Source organism: Convolutriloba macropyga, unplaced genomic scaffold (assembly GCF_964194025.1).
Source record: "Convolutriloba macropyga unplaced genomic scaffold, txConMacr16.3 SCAFFOLD_4801, whole genome shotgun sequence".
In the NCBI taxonomy this organism is placed as follows: Eukaryota; Metazoa; Xenacoelomorpha; order Acoela; family Convolutidae; genus Convolutriloba; species Convolutriloba macropyga.
Genome location: NW_027449646.1, coordinates 1 through 7500, shown reverse-complemented (window position 1 = coordinate 7500; position 7500 = coordinate 1). Strand labels below are relative to the sequence as shown.

Sequence of the window (7500 nt, the reverse complement as noted above, 5' to 3'; positions counted from 1 at the left end):
AACATAATACTCGCTGCAATACAGACCTCGGGAAACCCTCACCGTGAATAAGGTTCACTCACATATTTCACTACATTTTGCGTGGGATTGGAGATGAGGCTACTCGTTCTTGCTCAGTACTAGGCTGAAAATTAACGAAACTTCGTTACAAACGTTCACATGTTGATGTTTCCGCTTTCGCGTACTCGAAACAACATAATACTAGTCTTTGTAATTTAGTTTCATAATTTCAACTGTTCTCATGCAGAATTTTTGCTCATTCTTATCCCAAATTTTGACCTGGCTACTAGTTACACTCCTTGTACTTATTGCAAAATGACCACAAATTTCAACAGCTTTCACATGTTGCTGTTTCGGCTTTCGCTTACTACAGTCAACATAATACTCGTTGCAAAATAAGTGCTCGGCATCTGCAATTTTCCAAAGACGAAGTTTCGCCAGTTCAATTTTCGCTCGCCAATTATGGCTACTAATTCACACGGTACTGAGCTCAACAACATTAAATTTGTTCAGCAAGACTTTCACATGTTGATGTTTTGGCTTTCGCCTACTAGAAGCAACATAATACTCGTCTTGTTAGCTCATTCAATGAGAATAGCTTTTCCCGTTGAGAATTTTTGCCTTCAATTGGCGTTGTAGTGAGTTTGGCTACTCAGATCACCAAATACTTGTGACAATTCGAACCAGAAATGTTTTCAATTTTCACATGCTGATGTTTCGGATTCAACCTACTAGAAGCAGCATAATACTTGTATTCAACAATTTCTGTATCAAATCCCAGTTTTCTCTGGTGCATCTTTGCCAAACTATTCCAAACTGCCTGAGTCTGAATACCAATTACAGGTACTAGTAAATGCACGTTACTAAGGACTATATAGTTCTAGGTTACTGTACACAACGACGTTCACATGTTGATGTTTCAGCTGCCGCTTACTAGAAACAACATAATACTTATCGTGCATACCTTTCCATAACTTGTCCTTTTCAGATGCATTAGTTTCCCTTTGTCTTGGCTTCTACAGTCAGACTGGCTACTAGTAACAGCACAGTACTAATCACATATCGTTCTACAGTTTGCAGACAACTTTCACATGTTGATGTTTCAGCTTTCGCCTACTAGAAACAACATAATACTCGCTGTATACATTTGTAGTTCTCTATGTAACTTTCATGTGAAGAAGTTTCGCCAGTCTTTTTGACTGTCTCAAATCTGAGTCATGCTTAGGCTACTAGTTGCTTCATAGTACTTATCGCCTCGAGATCATTGAACAAAACTTGATTTTCACATGTTGCTGTTTCAGCTTCCGCTTACTAGAAACAACATAATACTAGTCTCATTAAGTTCCGTCTCTTTGCAATTTTCTTATGAAGAAAATTCGCCATCACAATGACTCCAGCAGTTCTTGATCAAGGAATGCAATCATTGATCAGAATGCTATTATTTGAATCGGTTCTGCTTTAAGTGTTCCAATTTTATTGGAAGCACCAACAATAGAACATCAATGTGTTCAATCGAGAGTTATATAACCCTGAATCGGACGCAGTCAACAGCCGAAGCCGAGACCGCCTTTTGCGTTAGAGAGGTCGGTAAACAAATCTTGCGATTCATACCGAATTAACACATATAGCTGTGCTCCTCTTCGTAAAGCGAGCCAAGTGATCCCCTGTTGAAGGATGTATTTGGACCAATCTAGTAGCATTTGGTTTCCAACAAGCTCTCCCAAGTTAGCTTACTTATTGGGCTTTTCAACCAATTCGGTTGGCTACAAGCATCATCAAAGTACTAGCCACAGTTTGATCGCAAAATTCTACGACTTTCACATGTTGATGTTTCGGCTTGCGCTTAGCCTACTATAAGCAACATAATACTAGTCATATCATAGAGCGTGATCAGCTTGTGACGTTCTCATGATGAAGTTTCACCAACAGTGCTCACTTCGAGCTTAAATCCAGCTACTAGTAACTACACAGTACTGACTGCAACGATAACTTTTATCTATACCTTTCACATGCTGCGCTTTCGGCCAGGGCCTACTAACGTCAACATAATACTCGATATAAACTTTTGTTCATGATGCAGCTTCCCCATGCAGAAGTTTCGCCTTCAAATGCTCTCTTGGCCATATGACGTAAGAAAAGGTTACTAGTAACATCACAGTACTAGCCACAGTTTGATTGCAAAATTCTACGACTTTCACATGTTGATGTTTCGGCTTGCGCTTAGCCTACTAGAAGCAACATAATACTAGTCATATCATAGAGCGTGATCAGCTTGTGACGTTCTCATGATGAAGTTTCACCAACAGTGTCTCATTTCGAGCTTAAATCCAGCTACTAGTAACTACACAGTACTGACTGCAACGCTAACTTTTATCTATACCTTTCACATGCTGCGCTTTCGGCCAGGGCCTACTAACGTCAACATAATACTCGATATAAACTTTTGTTCATGATGCAGCTTCCCCATGCAGAAGTTTCGCCTTCAAATGCTCTCTTGGCCATATGACGTAACACAAGGTTACTAGTAACATCACAGTACTAGCCACAATTTGATCGCAAAATTCTACGACTTTCACATGTTGATGTTTCGGCTTGCGCTTAGCCTACTAGAAGCAACATAATACTAGTCATATCATGGAGCGTGATCAGCTTGTGACGTTCTCATGATGAAGTTTCACCAACAGTGTCTCATTTCGAGCTTAAATCCAGCTACTAGTAACTACACAGTACTGACTGCAACGATAACTTTTATCTATACCTTTCACATGCTGCGCTTTCGGCCAGGGCCTACTAATGTCAACATAATACTCGATATAAACTTTTGTTCATGATGCAGCTTCCCCATGCAGAAGTTTCGCCTTCAAATGCTCTCTTGGCCATATGACGTAACACAAGGTTACTAGTAACATCACAGTACTAGCCACAATTTGATCGCAAAATTCTACGACTTTCACATGTTGATGTTTCGGCTTGCGCTTAGCCTACTAGAAGCAACATAATACTAGTCATATCATAGAGCTTGATCAGCTTGTGACATTCTCATGATGAAGTTTCACCAACAGTGTCTCATTTTGAGCTTAAATCCAGCTACTAGTAACTACACAGTACTGACTGCAACAATAACTTTTATCTATACCTTTCACATGCTGCGTTTTCGGCCAAGGCCTACTAACGTCAACATAATACTCGATATAAAATTTTGATCATGATGCAGCTTTCCCATGCAGAAGTTTCGCCTTCAAATGCTCTCTTGGCCATATGACGGAACACCAGGTTACTAGTAACATCACAGTACTAGCCACAGTTTGATTGCAAAATTCTACGACTTTCACATGTTGATGTTTCGGCTTGCGCTTAGCCTACTAGAAGCAACATAATACTAGTCATATCATAGAGCTTGATCAGCTTGTGACATTCTCATGATGAAGTTTCACCAACAGTGTCTCATTTTGAGCTTAAATCCAGCTACTAGTAACTACACAGTACTGACTGCAACAATAACTTTTATCTATACCTTTCACATGCTGCGTTTTCGGCCAAGGCCTACTAACGTCAACATAATACTCGATATAAAATTTTGATCATGATGCAGCTTTCCCATGCAGAAGTTTCGCCTTCAAATGCTCTCTTGGCCATATGACGGAACACCAGGTTACTAGTAACATCACAGTACTAGCCACAGTTTGATTGCAAAATTCTACGACTTTCACATGTTGATGTTTCGGCTTGCGCTTAGCCTACTAGAAGCAACATAATACTAGTCATATCATAGAGCGTGATCAGCTTGTGACGTTCTCATGATGAAGTTTCACCAATAGTGTTTCATTCGAATTGGTTCTGCTTTAAGCTCTCCAATTGTTTTGGATGAACCAGTTTTGCCCTTCGAAGCCACTTTTGTGAGCTTTTGTGGGTCTTTACCAAGAGGATATACCTCAAGGCCTCTTTCAATTCCTTTAAGTTCTTTCAACTCCTTTACAGTTTCTAGGTTCACATAGCTGCAAACCTTATTTCTAGTTTTAAGTCTGGCCAACTTGGGGAGAGTTGGTGCAGACCGTGACCAATTCTAGTAGGATGCCACAACAAGAATGTGATCAACTTAGCTTGTCGATGAACCTGCCCCACATTCAAACAACTCTATCGCCTTTTCCTCGTATAGTTATATGCGAGGGCCTCTCATAGAGAGCGCTGTTAGCAACCTTTTCCACATAGACGATAAAGTTGTGAGTGTTTTGCACATGGCTGTTGTCATCACCACGTGACGAGTCAACTCAGCTTGACTCTCTACACTCCGACAAGCTTTGCACATACGCCTTTAGTTCAGTATGTGTCTTTAATCTGACTCCGGTGCCTCAAGCCGGAAAAATTGTCAGATTATGATCATTATCGGTTAGTCATCCCGATGCAAGATCGTATCGTACTGTCTTTGTCTACCTCCAGATTCCGAAGAACAGGAGGAGACTCTCCCAGACCTACATATCTGGGAGAATGTTCAGAGGGCGAGAAGCTGTGGATTACTCTCCCCTAAGAACTGACTAAACTTTACCCTCGTCCAAGGTAAGTTTATTTTAGCTAGCCTTCTATGTAAAGGATCTGAGGCTAAGCTGTGTTTTTTCGAGCCTTTGGCTCGGAGCAAGTTCAGTGGGCGCCCCGAGTAGCTCAACTCTTTCCCACTGAACAGCGCAACGCTCTGTCACTCGCTGGGATTTTTGCGTGTCGGTTCTAACCACGCGACTTGTGGACCTTTTTAGGCCTTTCTCATTCACAAGTCTATAGCTGGGCTTCTATAACCCAGCTTCTGAGATCTAGATAGCTGCAGTTCTGCTAGGCTGCTTTTGCTAACTAGTCTCCCTTTAAGCAGTCCCTTGCCATGACTGCTGAACTATGTATCCACACAAGTAGTTTTTGAGCTCGATACATAATTCGAGATTGGTTGCCAAGCAATCTCTAGCGACAGAGCGTCATGCGCACTACAGACATGGCCTCTACCAGCAGCCATGCCCGAAGGAATCAATCACTGATCCTTCCGCAGGTTCCCCTACGGAAACCTTGTTACGACTTTTACTTCCTCTAGACAATTAAGCTCGATCCGCTTCATCCCGTTGCCGGAGACCGAAGTCCCAACAGTAGGAATTTGCAATTCTTGCTTAACTATCCAATCAGTAGTAGCGACGGGCGGTGTGTACAAAGGGCAGGGACGTAATCCCTATGAGTTGTTGACTCATAAGTACCAGGAATTCCTGGTTCACGTCTGCAAGTTACAACAGACGATCCCCTTGAAGCGCTGTACTTTTCTCTGATTGCCCAGTCCATTTCGGACCAAGGGCTGAGTACTCAATCTAAAAGTACACAGTGTAGCGCGCGTGCAGTCCAGAACATCTAAGGGCATCACAGACCTGTTATAGCCTCACTTCATCTGCGGTATTTAATTCCGCATAGTTCCTCTAAGAAGTGTTTGAATTCACATATAGTGAATTTCATTATTTAGATGGAGAAGATCTCGTTCGTTATCGGAATTAACCAGACAGATCACTCCACTAACTAAGAACGGCCATGCACCACCGCCCATATAATCATGAAAGATATTCAATCTGTCAATCCTTAAGATGTCTGGACCGGGTGAGTTTTCCCGTGTTGAGTCAAATTAAGCCGCAGGCTCCACTCCTGGTGGTGCCCTTCCGTCAATTCCTTTAAGTTTCGATTTTGCAACCATACTTCCCCCGGAACCAATAAACTTTGGTTTCCCGGTTAATCTCTTGCCAAGTCAAGATCGACTTTGACAAATTGTAGGTTGGTATAGTTTATGGTCAGAATTACGAGGGTATCTAATCCTCTTCAATACTCTGACTTTCGTTCTTGATTAATGAAAACATTCTTGGCAAATGCTTTCGCAGTAGTTTGTCTTGCCACGATCCAAGAATTTCACCTCTAACGTAGCAATACAAATGCCCCCGTCTGTTCCTTTCAATCATTACCGCACTCAGCCAACCGGCATCAATCGAGTAGCGGGTCATTCTCCATTATTCCATGCTTTATTATTCGATCCCAAAGGATGCTTTGAACACTCTAATTTTCTCAGGGTGAAAACACCGTTTCCACAGTTCGTCACATTTAAGTGCAAACTATTTCTTCGATGCGAAGGATGAGCGGAACGAGTCAACAGATTTAACTGAAGACCATGTTGCCGTTCTACTCAAACAGATCCAACTATGAGCTTTTTAAACGCAGCAACTATTGCATACGCTTGTAGAGGCTGGTATTACCGCGGCTGCTGGCACCAGACTTGCCCTCTACTCGTTCATCAATGGAGCTTTTAAGTCCATTCCATTCTGATTACAAACCATAAAGGTTCATATCATTATTTCTAGTCACTACCTCCTCGTGCGGAGAGTGGGTAATTTGCGTGCCTGCTGCCTTCCTTGGATGTGGTAGCCGTTTCTAAGGCTCCCTCTCCGGAATCGAACCCTGATTCCCCGTTACCCGTCACAACCATGGTAGTCCGTTACACTACCATCATAGGTTGATAGGTCAGAAATTCGGAAGTTCCGTCCCCAAGCCGAAGCTATCTGGGATCTTTCAGTTACTAGGACTCATCACGGGATGTGTCTGTACTTAGCAAATCACCCGGTGTAGTCTTGTAAAAGTCTCCGACAGTGTCGGACAATCAGCATGCATTAGCTGCAGGGTTACCGCAGTTATTCATTTAGCTTGCAAATCAACTAATAGATAGTAACTGATTTAATGAGCCATTCGCGGTTCCACTTTTTCAAGCTTCGCTTGCACATGCATGGCTTAGTCTTTCAGACAAGCATATGGCAACTGACAGGATCAATCAGTTTAATTGTACTTTGAACAATCTTTCGATTTGTTCGAATTTAGAAAGACATAGCCTTGCGGCCTCGTCAATCTTGCTTTGAGCTTTTTAAATCACGAAGAGTTTCAATGCATGCTTTGGCATGGCTACTAGTTACTACACAGTACTCTACACACTTAGAGTTACCCACGATTACACATTTCACATGCTGATGTTTCGGCTCGCGCGTACTAGAAACAGCATAATACTATGTGTACTGGTAGATAGCGCTCTGTGAGCATTTCCCATGAGCAGGTTTTGCCCTCCAAATCTCTGTTCTACTGTTACCAATACCGGCTAACAACTGTATCATACTAGGGAGAATTGACTCATGATTTAAAAACCAGATGTTCACATGTCGATGTTTCGGCTCTCGCCTACTAGAAACAACATAATACTAGTCTGTTAAAAATCTCAATCACGCCGCCTCTTCAGATACAGAAGTTTTACCTTTTATTGGTTAGAGAACAGCTTTCCAGCTGTCGACATGGTTACTAGTAACAACACCGTACTCAACACAAAAACTTTTCAACTTCACAACTTTCACATGCTGATGTTTCTGCTTTCGCATACTAGAAACAGCATAATACTTATTGTTTTGTCAAGTAATTTGTGTGTCTTTCCCATGTGAAGTTTCACCGGTCAACAAT

The 7500-nt window shown here is 42.0% G+C and overlaps 1 pseudogene; it reads right to left on the bottom strand.

The window, feature by feature from the left end:
• Window positions 1-1524: 1524 nt before the first annotated feature.
• Window positions 1525-1676, bottom strand: LOC142355213 (5.8S ribosomal RNA; annotated as a pseudogene).
• Between the last annotated feature and the right edge of the window lie 5824 nt (window positions 1677-7500).